The following is a 20,418-nucleotide window of genomic DNA, read 5'->3' on the forward strand; positions in this document are numbered from 1 at the left end:
CAGAGGTGGAATTCAGTGGTAGGATCCATAGAAACTAAAAAGTTTAAGATTTTGTTGGACACAGGAGCGCAATTGTCGGTGGCTACTAGGAATATAATGGGATGAAGGAAGCTAGACTCACCGCGTTATAGGTTGTGTGGAGTTGGGGACAAGGAGGTCACACCTCTGGGGTCAGTGACAGTTGACTTTCAAATAGAGAAAGTCCTATTTAATGCATGCATGGAGGTAGTGCCATGGGTAAGGGAAGGCTATGACATGATCATAGGAGTAGATTTCTTGCATCAACATCATGCCAAAATTGACCTTGGATAACAAACTGTGGAATTTGGTGGAATGTTATTTCAGCTAGGGGAAACTGTTGTCAATGCAGAGCTGTCATGAGGTTCATTCAACGCAATGAACAAATCAAGTGAACCATGTACATTAGCATTAAGGCTTAATTCACATGAGTGTGTGTCTGCTGGCACCGGGAAGTCGCTTTGGGTAAGGGTGGAGTCAAATCTACATGCGGGTACAGTATGTGTTATTGAACCATTGGAGGATAATGAAGTTTTGGGTCCATTGGGTTGTTTTGTGAAACATAGTGTTGTAGGCACACAGGAGGGGAACGACGGGCGAGTAGTTCCTGTGAACATGGATAATCTTAGCACTGTAGACGCGAATTTGAGGAAAGGAGTTTTAGTAGCAAATTTGGATGTGCTAGATGATGAAGACAGGTGTTCAAGAGGTAGGTGAAGCGATCAATCACTAACTGCCAATAGAACTGCATTGCATGACAAAATTAAGCATTTGAAAGGAGAAGAAAGAGAGCATATGGAAGAAAGGATTTGTTTTTTCCACAAGGGCCATTACCAGCAACTCCATTAGTTCAACATAGGATACCAACTGGGAATGAAGCACCTGTTTACCATAAACCATACAGAATACCGAGGTATTTGCAGCCAATTGTGGAGGATTTCATTGATCAGTAGCTTGCAACGGTATTATAGAGCATAGAAATAGTTGCTGGGGAGCGGGCATTGTCATTGTGCCTAAAAAATCTATGGATGGAACTAAGAAATATAGGTTCTGTTGTGACTACCAATACCTCAATAATAAGACAGTAATGGACGTATACCCCATTCCAAACATATCGGAGACTCTGGATCACTTAGAACAGTGCCAGTACTTTTCTACGATGGATTTGACAAGTGGTTATCATCAGTTAGAGGTGGCTCCAGAGGATCATCCAAAAACTGCTTTCTCTACTCCTGGAGGCCATTACCTTTACATTAGAATGTCATTTGGTTTGAAAAATGCTCCAGCAACATTTCAGACGTTGCTAGACAGTGTCTTAAGGGGTTTAAACCACGGCAGTTTGTGGTCTATTTGGATGACATTATAGCGTTTTCAAGTAGTATGGAGCAACATAGACAGTGGTTAAGGGAAGTCTTTATAAGGTTAAGAGCAGCTCGTTTGATGTTGAGCCTGGAGAAGTGTAATTTTGCATTAGAAGAAGTAAAATATTTGGGTTATATTATCAGTAAGGACGGAGTGCGAATGGATCTGAGGTTGGTAAAGGCTGTAAGGGATTTTAGGGAACCGAAAACAGTTAAGGAAGTGCAGTCATTCATTGGAATTTGCAATTTCGTGAAGGGTTTTGCAGATTTAGTACAGCCATTGACATGATTGTTATGGAAGTGTGTGTAATTTGAGTGGACAGAAAAGTATCAGAAAGCGTTTGACAAACTGAAAGATGTGTTAACATCAAGTCCGGTTCCTGTTTTTCCAGATTTTGAAAAGGAGTTTATACTAGCATGTGATGCATCGAATCAAGCATTAGGGTGTGTTCTTAGTCAGGAAATTGACTGGAAAGAACATCCTGTAGCCTATGTGTCTAGGCAGTTGAATGCAGGAGAGAGGAATTACTCAACAACTGAGAGGGAGATGCTTAGCATAATCTATGGAATCACATATTTTAAATGTTATTTATATGGGAGAAGATTTCAGGTAGTGACAGATCATGCTGCATTGAAGCAGTTGTTGGGGTTGAAGGATCCGTCCACTAGACTCTCTAGATGGGCTGTGAGGCTTAGTGAATTCGACTATGAGGTGGTGCACAAGGCTGGGAAGAAGCACGGTAATGCAGATGCAATAAGTAGGAATGTGGCAAAAGTAGAGGTCATAGGTTATGACCTAGCAGTATGGCAAGAATTACAGGATGCGGACAATGATAGTAAATTGTATCAGACACAGCCACAATTTAATATGTATGATGGTCTTCTGTGCAGGGAAATGCAGTTAGGGGCAAGGGTAGTAGTGTCAGCGAAGTTGAGGGATGAGGTTTTAAATGTAGCACTTGATCACGTGTTACCTGGTCATGGAGGGTGTAGAGCAACGAATAGGAGAGTGGCAGAGAGGTACTGGTGGAGAGGTAGGAGCAGATGTGGATCAGTACGTCAAGAATTGTATACCATGTGCGCAGAGAGCAGATTTGAGTTGGAAACAGATACAGCTACAGTGACTGCCGGAATGGACATGTCCATTCTCTATGCTGGTGATCGATGTCTTAGGACATTTTACGTGAACACCATAGGGAAACAGATCCAAGGGCACGAGATGAGTAGGTAAGGAGTTGATCGAGCACTGGTCGTCCAGTAAGGAATTTTTACGATTTGTTTCATGGTTTATGGGGCACTAGATCACATTTAAGTTTTCTAATAGTAAGGAAATATGCCATAGGTGCCGACCCAAACATGTAAGAGCTAATTAAGGGTCGACATGGGGATCTGGTCTTTCTGAAGAGGGGAGTAATGTAGCAGCACCACCATTTAGGATGGGAAACTTAGTTTTGTGCAATATTCTGAGCACAAGTTACAGCCAGGTGCGGGCCGGATTGCGGTGAGTTATACATACCAACAGTTGCAAAGTAGAATAGAGGCCACAGGGCTGTCAAATTGCTGAAAGAGTATACGTAGCAGTTTTCATGTTGCAAATTACAGGCAGAAGGGGCCCTCTGGCCAACCTAGCATGTTATGAGTACATGGCACGAAGCAATGCATATGGTAAACCAGAGACACACGGCTGCGTATAAATAGCTACAGGTTTCTAACAAGATTCATTCATGTGTGGCAGCTCTCACGGACAGCGGGGCATGTCACACCACCAGCTACACACGGCAGCAGATGGGGCGCCAGCGTTCCAGTCCACGGCGGGTCGCTGGTTTGACCCTCTGATGCTGACACGGGGTCTGTAACGAGCCAGCTGCGGGCCACTCAACAGCTCGCAACCATGGGCACTCATTCTGGCTTCCAACATATGCCAAAGGCATCCTAAGGCAAGGACCGCAGATTTGGACTCCGGATCTCTGCGCTTGTTTTCGCTGCAAAATTTGTCACGCCAGCGAGAAGCGTGCAGCTGGCCACTTGCAGCTGACACCGAGTGGTGCTGAGTCAGCAGGGTCGCTGACTGCCGAGGCAACTTCTGGCATCCTGACGATGCTGCAACTCCGCTGCCGTGCAAGGCCGACACACAGCAGTGCTTACACGGGTCGCTGAGGCAGCCATTCCCTGCCTAGCCGTTTTTCAGACAGCGAAGTGTTGTCCTCAGCATAGCAGAACCCAGTGACACAGATCAAGAGGAATAGGGACACTGTAGTTGGAAACAATAAATCACTTGGAAAGCTTGGACGAGTCTTAATACAGTGCCTTTTACCTCTTCCCACTACATTCGGTATTGCTGTTACATTCGGTGGCAGAAGTTGTCTCTACAGTGGTGTACTGGTATTTCATCAGTTGACAGTCTTTGGAAGAAGGTAGCCCATACTGCCTGCTTCATTTTCAACAAATCCTCAGTATTATTTCTAATGGCCACCCCATAATACTGCTGTAGTTCATCAATCATTTTGTCTGTCAGCCTGCCTCTTATGGTTTTACCACCAGAAAGTTTCTTGTCCCTCATACTTTGTTTCAACTTCCTCAACCTGGTTCCCATCCTATTCTGGACCTGATGAACACATTCCAGTTTTGTGATAATCTTCTCACCATAAGGCTGAGCAGCTACTACACCATTATATGCTTTTGAGTCTCCATCACCTAAGAACTTCGTGTAACACACTCCCCTTTCATTCACATATCAACTAAAACTTTCAGTAGCTGCAGAGGCCTACATACCACCACTTGTTCCTTCACAATTTTTGTCACAGGTATGCCCTTATGCATTTCCTGATTTGCACTTGTAACAATGTTTGGTTAAAATCTGGAAATCTATTACCTTTCCAGTATCCACACTGGTCACCGTAGCAACAGAATTCTTAGAACTGTCGCCGTGCTTCTGCCACATGCCATCAAAAGCTACTGGTATGTCAGTCATACCATCATTTATTTCAGCAGTTTCATTTGCAGCACCCATCATTGACTCACATGCAACAAATTCCAAAGCAGCTCCAATAAATTCTGCATACTTTGGGCGTGGCATATTCATCATGGCACACATTGTTCCTGCTGCAGTTTGTACATGCATACAGACATACATACATACATTAATCCTTGTTCAATAGAACATGAATATGACATTTCATAATGATGTAGAACATGTCACATTAACATAAGTTTTCTTTACACAAAATAATTAATAGTTTTTTTTTTTTTCATTCACTACTTCATATCTAAAAATTCATCTGTTCTTCACCAATAGCTCTCAATCCATAAAACCACCTAACCTTTACTTCAAAATATTTATCTTTACACTCATCAGAATTCCAAAATGAATGAGTATATTTACAACTGGCACAATTAATGATAAGTTTCCTGGCTAGTCCATTTGATACCTCACTGTCTTCATATAAACTAACTGGCCCTCCACATATTTTACAACACTCACATTCACCTAACACCGTTGTTATGATGTGTAAATCTATCAGAATATAACATAACCTACCAATTACATCACTTTCATTTTGAGAAAACTGTGTATTACAACATTTTATTTTAATCTTCGAAGCACTAATGAGTGTTTCTCTAGATACCAAAGAGTTTGCCTGTATTTCATTTTCTGTAACTTCACATGGCACATGTTGAACCCAATGATTCTCTTTATTCGAAAATCTTTTACCACAAAACACAAGTTTCTTAAAAACACTTTCTTTTGGCGTCATACTTTACTTTTTGAGGGATTTACCAATCTTTCTGTCACTTTTCCTCAGAAAAACGTTAGCACTTTGACATACAATGCGTTTTTATACCATGAAATGATACAATACTGTTTTTGACAGTGCTACCAATACAAATACGTAATTTAAGCCTAGTTTACATGATGACATTGGGTTGCATCACTTGTTGAGTGGAATCAGATGCATGCAAGTGGTTTCATATATGGCTGTAGACACGGCGACACCAGTATACACTTCAGTTTCGTCGTTTTGTGGATCCCCGAGTCATGTCTGAAATGAAATTTTTGGCAGCTGCACATCACACGAGTTGTGATGGAGTTAGAGTTTGTTGCATGGAATCGTTACATAAGAAAAAAAATAAGAAACATGTTTCGATTCATGACTGGATGAAGAAAAGATGTCAGCTCGGTTGCTCAGCATTCTTGCTGAAATAATTTATAACGGAAGATCCAAGAAGTTCTTTTAATTATCGTAGAATGTCACCAGAACTGTTCACATTTCTTCTAAATAGAGTTAATTATGCGATAGGGAATAAACATACTGTAATGCATGAAGCACTGTCACAAGAACTGAGATTATATATCGTATTGCGTGCATTACAACTGAGAACACTCGGTGTGCTATAAGATACAGTTTTAGTAGCTTATGACGCTATTTCATTAACACCAATAATTATTAACATTAACAGTAATAATTATTAACATTAGCAAAAATAATTACTCGAAGTGGGCTGCATTAAGAAGATGCAAACTACTCTCTTGAAGAGAGATCTTTACAGTGGCAATATTTCAAAATTCTAACATATGTGAGTGGGGAGCACTGCAGCAACGTTTTAAATAGATGAATATTGAATAAAGAATGCAGCTTCTTGAATTTGTATAGCCTTCCCTCCTGTCATCAATATCCCTTAACAAAGAGTTGGCCAACTCAAACAATGGGATTTTAGTCTTTTAGATGAGAGCATTGCCACAGCTAGAATTTCACTTCCTAGTATTTTTCTTAACTCATTTGTATATGTGCTCCTAACTCAATAAATTTTGCTCTGCAGCTCAGATATTGTCAAACAATCTATTTCATGATTGCACATGATGGTCTCAGCGGCAGGAATATGTTGCTTATTGTTGTAATCAGCACCACTGAACTCCCACTAACACTTATGCAAAGCATAGATATCCAAAAAGCGAACATTATTCTCCATTCCCCACTTCATATTTCAGTGTTGCTACATTCTACAATCACACATAACCTCAAAACTCATGCAACTAGTGTCACCAAAGTTGGAACACGCTGAAGGTGTTTAGTTTCACAAAGTTACGCAAACGCGTGGCGCGCATGCACAGTGGCCGGTAGTATAGTTGCCTGCAACCTAGTGTCATCATGTAAATTAGGCTTTATAAATGTTATAATAATAAACAATATTTAAAGTGGAAGCTCTACCAGCGTTTGCCAGCCTCTGTGGCCGAGCGGTTCTAGGCGCTTCAATCCGGATCCGCACTGCTGCTATGGCCGCAGGTTTGAATCCTGCCTCGGGCATGGATGTGTGTGATGTCCTTAAGTTAGTTAGGTTTATGTAGTTCTAAGTCTAGGGGACTGATGACCTCAGATGTTAAATCCCATAGTGCTTAGAGCCCACTGAATCATTTTTGTCTATAATAAAGGACCAGTGCCAGAAGATGATTTTCAGAATGACCTCCAGAGAAATGATGAATCATGCAGGCTCTGGCAGTTGACCTGAATGTAAATCTGCCGTAAAATATCTAGGAGTAACTATCCAGAGCAACCTTAAGTGGAATGACAATATAAAACAAATAGTTGGAAAAGCAAATGCCAGATTCAGGTTCGTAGGCAGAATCTTAAGAAAAAGTAACTCATCCACGAAGGACGTGGCTTATAAGTTGCTTGTTTGACCGATTCTTGAGTACTGTTCATCTATCTGGGATTCCTGCAAGACAGGACTGATAGAAGAGGTAGAGAAGATCCAACAAAGAGTGGCACATTTTGTCACAGAATCATTTAGTCAGCACAAGAGCATTAAAGAGATGCTCAACAAACTTCATTGGCAGATGTTACAAGAGAGGTGTTTGGCATTACAGAGAGATTTAATACAGAGATTTTGAGAGAGCATTTTCAGGGAAGAATCAGACAACATATTACTTCCTCCCGCATTTGTCTTGCATAATGACCAAGAAATTAAAGCCAATACAGAGGCTTGCTGACAATCATTCTTGCCGCATGCTATTCACAAGTGGAACAGGGTTAGAGGACTCAGTTAGCAGTACAAAAAGTACCCTCCACTGCACACCATTAGGTGGCTTGCATGGTATGCTGTAGATGTAGAGACCAAACTGGCACAGCAGATTTGAACAATGACTTGGACTACCCCAGCATGCATTCCTACTCAATCTAAATTCCCATTCACACCTCAGCCCACTTGGCATTCTCCCTAAGCGTGATGCTGAGGTGCTATTCCAATACAATAGGAGAGCGTGTGCAATGCTGTTCCAGTTTGTGGGGAATACCAAGTGAGTTGAGACATAAATGGGAATTTAGATTGAGGAAGGAGGCTATGATTTCATAGTTTGTGTAAGTGGTGGAAATGATGTGGGAAGCAATGAAGCTGGTGTCTGCATTGATGCTCTGAAGAATTTCCTTGAAGAAAATAAGCAGAAACTACTGTCCTGCATTGGTACAATCTGATCAACAACTCGTGTGTAAATAAGGAAATAAGAAAAACAAATATTAGAATCAAGGTACTATGTTCAAAACTATGGCAATTGTTTAATTCTAGATATAGGAAAGTTGGGTACGGGTCAGCACACTAACCATGGTGTTAGAACTTCAAGTTTAACACATATATTTCGGAACGACACAACCACATATACAAGTCATAGAGTAAGTTGACATGTGTACTCGTTAGCATTCGAATAAGCACTGAGTCCCAGTCTAGCGGCCGCTGCTCGGCGGGCCGCTTAGGTGGCGCAGCTGCTGCATGGCTGGCAGACAGCGCCGCACGTAGAGGATGCGCGTAATTGCGCGGCGGCACTTTGAATGATCGGCGAGTCACAACACATGGATTTTATTTGAATTATGAAAGTAAATGTTATTTGTGTGAAAAATTAAATCAGATAATAAAAGAAAGGATCAAACTAAAAAGCCTTATATATAATAACAGTTCATTCACAAGTGAAAGTAGTCCTACAAAAACTTTTTTAGAGTAAAACAGCCTTCAGCATGTATACGTGATGGTGAAGTACTTGACAGAAAGATCATAAATGACAGTAAACTAAAAATAATATCACAAAATGTCCAATATATTATCAACAAAACAGAACAAATTGATGAATTTTTTTAAGTGTTAGTAGTCCTCATGCTTATCTTGTGAATGAACTAGGGTGTAAAACTGAAGAAATGTGTAGCATTAATTTAAGTAATTATAAAAAGGTCAGTGTCTATTGTAGGAAACAACGAAAAGGTGGGGGTGTTGGTATTTATGTCAAAAATAATGTACAGTGCAAAAAAATTGATTGGGGAGATAAACTTGCATGTGAGGTGGTTTTTGAAATAGCTGCAATAAGAATAAAGCTTAGAAATAGCAATTTAATAATAGCTGGTCTGTACAGATCCCCTAACAGTAACATGGAAGAATTTTTCTGCCATTTAGAGGAACTTGTTGACAAACTCTCACCTCATAAAAAACGGTAGGGGATGTGAACATAGACTCCTTAACTAATAGTATAAATTACCTTAGATATATTGATATTTTACAGTCCTATAATTACATCCATGTGAATTCAATGCCAACAAGAATTACATATGACTCTCAGACTTGTATAAAATATGTTTTTACAAACTTGAGAAAGAAAGACCTTGTAGTTGGAACTGTTGAGAATCACATTTCACATCATAGGGCATTAGTCCTAGAGCTACAAACAGACAAAGAAATAGTATCTGATGGGGACTATTTACCTATAAAAGAAAGCTTGACTATCATATATTAAAGGAAACCCTGGCACACATAAATTGGCATCAAGTAGGTCTATATGAAATAGAAGATATCAATTAGATTAGATTAGATTAATACTAGTTCCATGGATCATGAATACGATATTTCGTAATGATGTGGAACGAGTCAAATTTTCCAATACATGACATAATTAAGTTAATTTAACAACATACTTAAGTTAATATAACAACTTTTTCATTTTTTTGTGTTTTTTTATTATTATTTATTTATTTATTTATTTATTTATTTATTTTTAATTTATATCTAAAAATTCCTCTATGGAGTAGAAGCAGTTGTCATTCAGAAATTCTTTTAATTTCTTCTTAAATACTTGTTGGTTATCTGTCAGACTTTTGATACTATTTGGTAAGTGACCAAAGACTTTAGTGCCAGTATAATTCACCCCTTTCTGTGCCAAAGTTAGATTTAATCTTGAACAGTGAAGATCATCCTTTCTCCTAGTATTGTAGTTATGCACACTGCTATTACTTTTGAATTGGGTTTGGTTGTTAATAACAAATTTCATAAGAGAGTATATATACTGAGAAGCTACTGTGAATATCCCTAGATCCTTAAATAAATGTCTGCAGGATGATCTTGGGTGGACTCCATCTATTATTCTGATTACACGCTTTTGTGCAATAAATACTTTATTCCTCAGTGATGAATTACCCCAAAATATGATGCCATATGAAAGCAACGAGAGAAAATAGGCATAGTAAGCTAATTTACTAAGATGTTTATCACCAAAATTTGCAATGACCCTTATTGCTTAAGTAGCTGAACTCAAACGTTTCAGCAGATCATCAATGTGTTTCTTCCAATTTAATCTCTCATGAATGGCCACATCTAAAAATTTGGAATATACTACCTTAGCTATATGCTTCTGATTAAGGTCTATATTTATTAATGGCATCATACCATTCACTGTACGGAACTGTATGTACTGTGTCTTATCAAAATTCAGTGAGAGTCCGTTTACAAGGAACCACTTAGTAATTTTCTGAAAGACAGTATTGACAATTTCATCAGTTAATTCTTGTTTGTCAGGTGTGATTACTATACTTGTATCATCAGCAAAGAGAACTAACTTTGCCTCTTCATGATATAGAATGGCAAGTCATTAATATATATTAAGAACAACAAAGGGCCCAAGACTGACCCTTGTGGAACCCCATTCTTGATAGTTCCCCAGTTTGAGGAATGTGCTGATCTTTGCATATTATGAGAACTACTTATTTCAACTTTCTGCACTCTTCCAGTTAGGTACGAATTACACCATTTGTGCACTGTCCCCCTCATGCCACAATCCCTGAGCTTGTCTAGCAGAATTTCGTGATTTACACAATCAAAAGCCTTTGAGAGATCACAGAAAATCCCAATGGTTGGTGTTTGGTTATTCAGATCATTCAAAATTTGATTGGTGAAAGCATATATGGCATTTTCTGTTGAAAAACCTTTCTGGAAACCAAACTGACATTTTGTTAGTACTTCATTGTTACAGATATGTGAAGCTACTCTTGAATACATTACTTTCTCAAAAATTTTGGATAAAGCTGTTAGAAGGGAGATTGGACGGTAATTGTTGACATCAGATCTATCCCCCTTTTTATGCAAAGGTATAACAATAGCATATTTCAGTCTATCAGGGAAAATGCCCTGTTTCCAGAGAGCTATTACACAGGTGGCTGAGAATCTTACTTATCTGTTGAGAACAAGCTTTTAGTATTTTGCTGGAAATGCCATCAATTCCATGTGAGTTTTTGCTTTTAAGCAAGTTTATTATTTTCCTAATTTCAGAGGGAGAAGTGGGTGAGATTTCAATTGTATCAAATTGCATAGGTATGGCCTCTTCCATTAACAGCCTAGCATCTTCTAATGAACACCTGGATCCTACTATATCCACAACATTTAGAAAATGATTATTAAAAATATTTTCAACTTCTGATTTTTTGTTCGTAAAGTTTTCATTCAATTTGATGGTAATACTGTCTTCTTGTGCTCTTGGTTGACCTGTTTCTCTTTTAATAATATTCCAAATTGTTTTAATTTTATTATCAGAGTTGCTGATTTCAGACATGATACACATACTTCTGGATTTTTTAATAACTTTTCTTAATATAACACAGTAGTTTTTATAATGTTTGATAGTTTCTGGGTCACTACTCTTTCTTGCTGTCAGATACATTTCCCTTTTCCGGTTACAAGATATTTTTATACCCTTAGTAAGCCATGGTTTGTTACAAGGTTTCTTACGAGTATATTTAACTATTTTCTTGGGGAAGCAGTTTTCAAATGCATTTACAAAAATGTCATGAAATAAATTATATTTTAAATTGGCATCAGGTTCACGGTACACCTCATCCCAGTCTAACTGCTGTAGGCTTTCCCTGAAATTTGCAATTGTTAAATCGTTGACTGAACGTACTACTTTGGAGGACTGTTTAGTATTGCTGAATGGAGCTATGTCATATATTGTAACTAGCTGTGCACCATGATCAGAAAGACCATTCTCAACTGGCTGAGCATTTATCTGGTTAAACTTATCTTGGTCTATAAAGAAGTTATCTATCAGTGAGCTGCTATCCTTTACCACCCGAGTAGGAAAATCAATAACAGGTGTCAAATTGAAAGAACCGAGTAATACTTCAAGGTCATTTTTCCTATTACCCTCTTTCAGAGAATCTACATTGAAGTCCCCACAAATAATAATTTGCTTCCCCCTGTCTGACAGATAGCACAACAAGGAGTCCAAATTTTTCAGAAATAGATGAAAATTTCCTGATGGGGACCTATATACAGTTACAATTATAAATGTGCCTTTATTTAATTTAAGCTCACAGGCACATGCTTCTATATGTTTCTCTACACAAAACTTTTTTGTTTCTATACTTTTTGCACAATGATAACTTTTGACATATATGGCAACTCCTCCTTTCTCCATATTTTCTCTCATTACATGTGCAGAGAGCTTATCTCCACTTACATTTACCTTATCCATATCAGTAACAATGTGATGCTCAGACAGGCATAGTATATCTATTTCATCCTCAGCTTCTAAATCTTCTAAACAAACCAGAAGCTCATCTATTTTATTCTTTAAACTCCCAATATTTTGATGAAATATACTTACATTATTTTTAATTATACTTTTATGAGAACCTTTCCTTATTCTAACATTTGCAGTACTCTCCTGTCTGAGTTTCTCATTGTGCTTAGGCCTAGTTGCTATACCAGATGAAAAGTGGGACAAATTTTATACAACATTAACCCATTGTCTTAATCAACTTTGCCCAGTGTTCAAGATACTAAAGAAAACTGACAGCTCCAAGAATCTTAAACTTCTCCCTAACATGATAAAATTAAAGGTAGACATGAAGGATTTATATATTCTTTGTAGAGACACCAAACTGCAGTACTTCCACTCTAAATACAAAGCCTGTAGGAAAACCTACAGGGAAGCACTTACGACATTAAAAGAACAGATGTATGCTGAAGAGATGAGGCAATCTAGTAATGTTACCAAAACAGTAGGGAGTATAGTAAAGGAAAGAGGAGGGAGCAACAATGTAGTGTGCAATAACATAATAATTAGTGACAGTGAAAAATTGCTGAGTGACCCAAAGGAAGTATGTGAGAGATTCATAGACCAGTTTAGTAATATGAGTAGGGAGGATATGGTCGACCCACCACAGGTACTAAATACCAGTAATGGCAGTAATTCATTCTTCCTGAGGTGTGTTACAGAACTGGATATCCTGAAAACCATTTCCAACTTAAAAGCAAATACATCCAGTGGCTGGGATGACATCTCAGTGAAATTTCTGAAAGAATGTAGTAATGAATTAATAAAGCCACTACAACTCTTTCAGTCAGGGGTCATTTCCTGACCTGATAAAAGTCACTGAAATAAGACCGTTGCATAAAAAGGGAATAACTACAAATACACAAAATTATAGGCCTATTTCATTGACATCAGTACTTACAAGGGAACCTCCCCATCACACCCGCCTCAGATTTAGTTATAAGTTGGCACAGTGGATAGGCCTTGAAAAACTGAACACAGATCAATCGAGAAAACAGGAGGAAGTTGTGTGGAACTATGAAAAAATAAGTAAAATATACAATTTGAGTAGTCCATACGCAAGATAGGCAACATCAAGGATGGCGCGATCTCAGAAGTGCAGTGGTCCCGTGGTTAGCGTGAGCAGCTGCGGAACGAGAGGTCCTTGGTTCAAGTCCTGCCTCCAGTGAAATGTTTAATATTTTATTTTCAGTTTATGTGACAAACTCTTAGGTTTTCATCACTTTTTTGGGAGTGATTATCACATTCAGAAGAAAACCTAAATCGGGCAAGGTAGAAGAAGCTTTTTACCCATTTGCCAAGAGTACAAGTTAGGTAGGTCAACAACATATTCCTGTCATGTGATGCACATGCCGTCACCAGTGTCGTATAGAATATATCAGACGTGTTTTTCTGTGGAGGAATCGGTTGACCTATGACCTTGCGATCAAATGTTTTCGGTTCCCATTGGAGACGCACGTCCTTTCGTCTACTAATCGCACGGTTTTGCGGTGCGGTCGCAAAACACAGACACTAAACTTATTACAGTGAACAGAGATTTCAATGAACAAACGGACAGATCATAACTTTGCAAAAATGAGAAGTTAAAATTTTAACTCGAGAGCAGACTTGAACAGTAGACCTTTTGTTCCGCAGCTGCTCACGCTAACCATGGGACCACGGCGCTCAAGAACTCAGACTATCCTAGATGTTGCCTATCTTGTGCATAGACAACTCAGTTTGTATATTTTGCTTATTTTTTCATAGTTCTGTACAATTTCTTCCTGTTTTCTCGATTTATTTGTGTTCAGTTTTTCAAGGCCTATCCACTGTGCCAACTTATAACTAAATGTGAGGGGGGTGCGATGGGGAGGTTTCCTTGTTAGTAAGCTGTTGGAAAGGCTACTCCTTGATCAACTTGAATCTTTTTTTCTTAAGTACAATCTATTAAAAAATTGTCAGTATGGTTTCAGGAAGAGCCAATCTACAATGACAGCTGTAGCTACACTTTTGCAAGTGGTATTAAATAAACTTGATGATGGAAACAAAGTTACTGGCACCTTTTTAGACCTATCCAAGGCATTTGACTTTATAAATCATTCTGTTCTTCTACATAAATTAGAAATTTATGGAGTAGAGGAGTAGCATTAGATCTATTAAGATCCTACCTTGCTGACAGGAGACAATGCGTAAAGCTGTATTATACAACTGGGAGACATACACAAACAATAAAATCATTTTATAGAATTCTTAACTGTATGATAATTCCACAAAATTCAAACCTATTAAATTATGCTGATGATAAAGGAAGAGAAGGAAACATAGTAGGTGAATATGGATTGGGGCTAGGAAATGAATGAGGAGGTCGCCTGGTAGAATTTTGCACAGAGCATAACTTAATCATAGCTAACACTTGGTTTAAGAATCATGAAAGAAGGCTGTATACATGGAAGAACCCTGGAGATACTAAAAGGTTTCAGATAGATTATATAACGGTAGGACAGAGATTTAGGAACCAGGTTTTAAATTGTAAGACATTTCCACGGGCAGATGTGGACTCTGAGCACAATCTATTGTTTATGAACTGTAGATTAAAATGGAAGAAACTGCAAAAAGGTGGGAATTTAAGGAGATGGGATCTGGATAAACTGAAAGAACCAGAGGTTGTACAGAGTTTCAGGGAGAGCATAAGGGAACAATTAACAGGAATTGGGGAAAGAAATACAGTAGAAGAAGAATGGGCAGCTTTGAGGAATGAAGCAGAGGATCAAGTAGGTAAAAAGACGAGGGCTAGTAGAAATCCTTGGGTAACAGAAAAGATACTGAATTTAATTGATGAAAGGAGAAAATACAAATATGCAGCAAGTGAAGCAGGCAAAAAGGAATACAAATGTCTCAAAAATGAGATCGACAGGAAGTGCAAAATGGCTAAGCAGGGATGGCTAGAGGACAAATGTAAGGATGTAGAGGCTTATCTCATGAGGGGTAAGATAGATACTGCCTACAGAAAAATTAAAGAGACCTTTGGAGAAAAGAGAACCAGTTGCATGAATATCAAGAGCTCAGATGGAAACCCAGTTCTAAGCAAAGAAGGGAAAGCAGAAAGGTGGAAGGAGTATATAGAGGGTCTATACAGGGGCGATGTACTTGAGGACAATATTATGGAAATGGAAGAGGAGGTAGATGAAGATGAAATGGGAGATATGATACTGCATGAAGAGTTTGACAGAGCATTGAAAGACCTAAGTCGAAACAAGGCCCTGGGAGCAGACAACATTCCATGAGAACTACTGACAGACTTGGGAGAGCCAGTCCTGACAAAACTCTACCATCTGGTGAGCAAGATATATGAGACAGGCGAAATTCCCTCAGACTTCAAGAAGAATATAATAATTCCAATCCCAAAGAAAGCAGGTGTTGACAGATGTGAAAATTACCGAACTATCAGTTTAATAAGTCACAGCTGCAAAATACTAACGCGAATTATTTACAGATGAATGGAAAAACTAGTAGAAGCCGACCTAGGGGAAGATCAGTTTGGATTCCATAGAAATGTTGGAACATGTGAGGCAATACTGACCCTACGACTTATCATAGAAGAAAGATTAAGGAAAGGCAAACCTACGTTTCTAGCATTTTTAGACTTAGAGAAAGCTTTTGACAATGTTGACTGTAATACTCTCTTTCAAATTCTGAAGGTGGCATTGGTAAAATACAGGGAGCAAAAAGCTATTTACAATTTGTACAGAAAGCAGATGGCAGTTATAAGAGTCGAGGGACATGAAAGGGAAGCAGTAGTTGGGAAGAGAGTGAGGCAGGGTTGTAGCCTCTCCCCATTGCTATTCAATCTGTATATTGAGCAAGCAGTAAAGGAAACAAAAGAAAAGTTCAGAGTAGGTATTAAAATCCGTGGAGAAGAAAAAAAAACTTGGAAGTTCGCCAATGACATTGTAATTCTTTCAGAGACAGCAAAGGACTTGGAAGAGCAGTTGAACGGAATGGACAGTGTCTTGAAAAGAGGGTATAAGATGAACATCAACAAAAGCAAAACAAGGATAATGGAATGTAATCGAATTAAGTCAGATGATGCTGCGGGAATTAGATTAGGAAATGAGACACTTAAAGTAGTAAAGGAGTTTTGCTATTTGCGGAGCAAAATAACTGACGATGGTCGAAGTAGAGAGGATATAAAATGTAGACTGGCAATGGCAAGGAAAGTGTTTCTGAAGACGAAAAATTTGTTAACATCGAGTATAGATTTAAGTGTCAGGAAGTCGTTTCTGAAAGTATTTGTATGGAGCATAGCCATGTATGGAAGTGAAACATGGACGATAAAAAGTTTAGACAAGCAGAGAATAGAAGCTTTCGAAATGTGGTGCTACAGAAGAATACTGAAGATTAGATGGGTAGATCACATAATTAATGAGGCGGTATTGAATAGAATTGGGGAGAAGAGGATTTTGTGGCACAACTTGACTAGAAGAAGGGATCGGTTGGTAGGACATGTTCTGAGGCATCAAGGGATCACCAATTTAGTTCTGGAGGGCAGCGTGAAGGGTAAAAATCGTAGAGGGAGACCAAGAGATTAATACACTAAGCAGATTCAGAAGGATGTGGGCAGCAGTAGGTACTGGGAGATGATGAAGCTTGCACAGGATAGAGTAGCAAGGAGAGCTGCATCAAACCAGTCTCAGGACTGAAGACCACAACAACAACATACCTCCTTCATAAGTTGGGGCTCTACAAAAAATGCGTAGCACATTAGCCTCGTCATGGAATACGCTACTGGCCATTAAAATTGCTACACCAAGAAGAAATGCAGATGATAAATGGGTATTCATTGGACAAATATATTATACTAGAACTGATATGTGATTACATTTCCACGCAATTTGGGTGCATAGATCCTGAGAAATCAGAACAACCGACCTCTGGCTGTAATAACGGCTGTGATATGCTTGGGCATTGAGTCAAACACAGCTTGAATGGCGTGTACAGGTACAGCTGCCCGTGCAACTTCAACATGATACCACAGTTCAACAAGAGTAGTGACTTGCGTATTGTGACAAGCCAGTTGCTCGGCCACCATTGACCAGACTTTTCAATTGGTGAGAAATCTGGAAAATGTGCTGGTCAGCACAGCAGTCTAACATTTTCTGTACCCAGAAAGGCCCATTCAGGACCTGCAGTATGTGGTCGTGCATTATCCTGCTGAAATTTAGGGTTTCGCAGGGATCGAATGAAGGGTAGACCCACGGGTCATAACACATCTGAAATGTAACATCCACTGTTCAAAGTGCCGTCATTGCGAACAAGAGGTGACCGAGACGTGTAACCAATGGCACCCCATATCATCACTCCATGTGATACGCCAGTATGGCGATGATGAATACATGCTTCCATTGTGCGTTCACCGTGATGTCGCCAAACATGGATGCGTCCATCATGATGCTGTAAATAGAACCTGGTTTCATCCGAAAAAATGACGTTTTGCCATTCGTGCACCCAGGTTCGTTGTTGAGTACACCATCGCAGGCGCTCCTGTCTGTGATGCAGCGTCAAGGGTGACCGCAGCCATGGTCTCCGATCTGATAGTCCATGTTGCTGCAAACATCGTTGAACTCTTCATGCAGATGGTTATTGTCTTGCAAATGTCCCCATCTGTTGTCTCAGGGTTCGAGACGTGGCTGCACGATCCATTACAGCCATGCAGATAAGATGCCTGTCATCTCGACTGCTAGTGATACGAGGCCATTGGGATCCAGCACAGTGTTCCGTATTACCCTCCTGAACACACCGATTCCATATTCTGATAACAGTCATTGGATCTTGACCAATGCGATCAGCAGTGTTGCGATATGATAAACCGCAATCGTGATAGGCTACAATCCGACCTTTATCAAAGTCGGAAACGTGATGATACGCATTTCTCCTCCTTACACGAGGCACCACGACACCATTTCACCAGGCAACACCAGTCAACTGCTGTTTGTGTATGAGAAATCGGTTGGAAACTTTCCTCATGTCAGCACATTGTAGGTGTCGCCATCGGCACTAACCTGGTATGAATGCTCTGAAAAGCTACTCATTTGCATATCACAGCATCTTCTTCCTTTTGGTTAAATTTCGCTTCTGTAGCACATCTTCGTGGTGTAGCAATTTTAATGGTCAGTAGTGTATCTCACTAAAAACAAATTGGCACTAAATAAGGACAAGACAATTCTGATGGAGTTTCTGCTAAATTATAAATCAAGACAAGTGGATACAGAACCAGAGATATCAGTTGAAACAATTGATAAACATAAATTCCTGGGTATTATAGTAGACAAACTTCTTATATGGAAAGAGCACATCAGCTACATGTGTAAAAAAAATCTTCTGTTCAAAAATGGTTCAAATGACTCTGAGCACTATGGGACTTAACTTCTGAGGTCATCAGTCCCCTAGAACTTAGAACTACTTAAACCTAACTAACCGAAGGACATCACAAACATCCATGCCTAAGGCAGGATTCGAACCTGCGACCGTAGCGGTCGCGCGGTTCCAGACTGTAGCGCCTAGAACCGCTCAGCCACCCCAGCCGGCAAAAATCTTCTGTAACACCTACCTGCTGAAACGCCTTTCTAGCATAATAGTGCAACCTGTTTTAAGACAAAGCGATTTTGGAATTATACACTCTCACCAGCAACATGGTATCGAGATTTGGGGTGGGGCACCAACGGTATATATGGATACGGCTTTTAGAGCCCAGAAAAAAGCAATTGGGATAATAGCTAATATTAGTAAGTGTCAGTCCTGTAGAGAATATTTCATTAAGTATAACATACTAAAAGTGTATCCATTGTATGTTCTCAGAACTATACTGTTTGTAAAAGAAATGATGGAGCATAGTGTAATCAATAGTGAAATCCATAATTATAATACAAGAAAAAGGATAATACAAGAAAAGGATTACCACATAAAATTTTGTAATAAAAGGGCAACAGATCATAGTCCATTTTCTGCTGGAAGACATTTTTACAACGGATTACCAAATTATACAGCGTGAAAAGTATTTAAACTGACAAACTCTGGGAGGTTGTAGGGTACAGCAAAACAAATATTTTTCCCTAATATCATTTTTTCCTATGAGGAGAATTTAAACCAGTAGAGGAAGGTTTCTCTGGCAGCAAATTAATTAAACCAACAAACACGTTTCCATTTTTTTATGACCAAGAGACAACACATTAACACAACCGAATTTCAATTACAGTAGATTTTCAAAAATGCCTCCATTTACACGTAAACAAAGGTTACACCGTCGGATCATGTTCTGTCTGACATGGGCAAAAACCCCAGGAGTATCCTGAATTGTTCCTGTTGCTGCAACTATCCAGGCAACCAGATCCTCTTCTGATGCAACAGGAGTTGCATAAAGAAGGTTGCACATCTCTCCCCACACAAAAAAGTCCAGAGGGGACATATCTGGGGATTAAGCAGGCTATGGTACAGGACCACTTCTGCCGCTCCATGTTTCTGGGAACTGTCGGTCAAGGAATCGATGCACACGATGACTGAAATGTGCCAGCGCCCCGTCATGTTGGAACCACATGCGTCTTGTAGGGAGTGGTACGTCTTCCAGCAATTCTGGCAATGCTCTGGCGAGAAAATTTTAATAGTACTTGCCATTTAATGGCATAGGTAGCAGATACAGCCCAATTAAACAGTCCCCAACAACACCGACCCACACGTTAACAAAGAACCACACTTGACGAGCGCTAGTAACTGTGGCATGTCGGTTATGCTCACTTCAGACATGCAAATTGGGCATGTTGAAGACTCCATCATGCCCAAACGTTGCTTCATCGGTAAACAACACAGGGGATGGAAATGTAGGATGAATTTCACACTGTTCCAGGTACCACTGTGAAAACTGTCCTCTGGGTGGATAATCAACTGGTTCCAGGTTGTGGACATGCTGTAAGCGAAATGGACGTAACAATTGCTCTCGAAGCACTGTTCTTACATTTGTCTGGGTCGTCCCCATGTTACATGCAATTGCACGAGTGCTGATTGAAGGATCCCGCTCCACATGCTGCAAGACAGCTTCCTCAAATTGCAGTGTTCTTACTGTCTGACGACGTCCCTGTCCAGGTAATCTGATAAATGACCCAGTCTCATGCAGACATTGGTACACAGCAGCAAAGGTCGTATGATGCGGGG

At 39.5% G+C, this 20,418-nt stretch overlaps 1 protein-coding gene across 2 annotated transcripts in view; it reads right to left on the reverse strand.

Moving 5' to 3' along the window:
- LOC126161874 (2-phosphoxylose phosphatase 1) overlaps nucleotides 1–20,418 on the reverse strand; it is a 129,254-nt gene that overhangs the window by 35,482 nt on the left and 73,354 nt on the right. The window lies entirely within an intron of this gene.

Source organism: Schistocerca cancellata, chromosome 2, assembly GCF_023864275.1.
Source record: "Schistocerca cancellata isolate TAMUIC-IGC-003103 chromosome 2, iqSchCanc2.1, whole genome shotgun sequence".
In the NCBI taxonomy this organism is placed as follows: domain Eukaryota; kingdom Metazoa; phylum Arthropoda; class Insecta; order Orthoptera; family Acrididae; genus Schistocerca; species Schistocerca cancellata.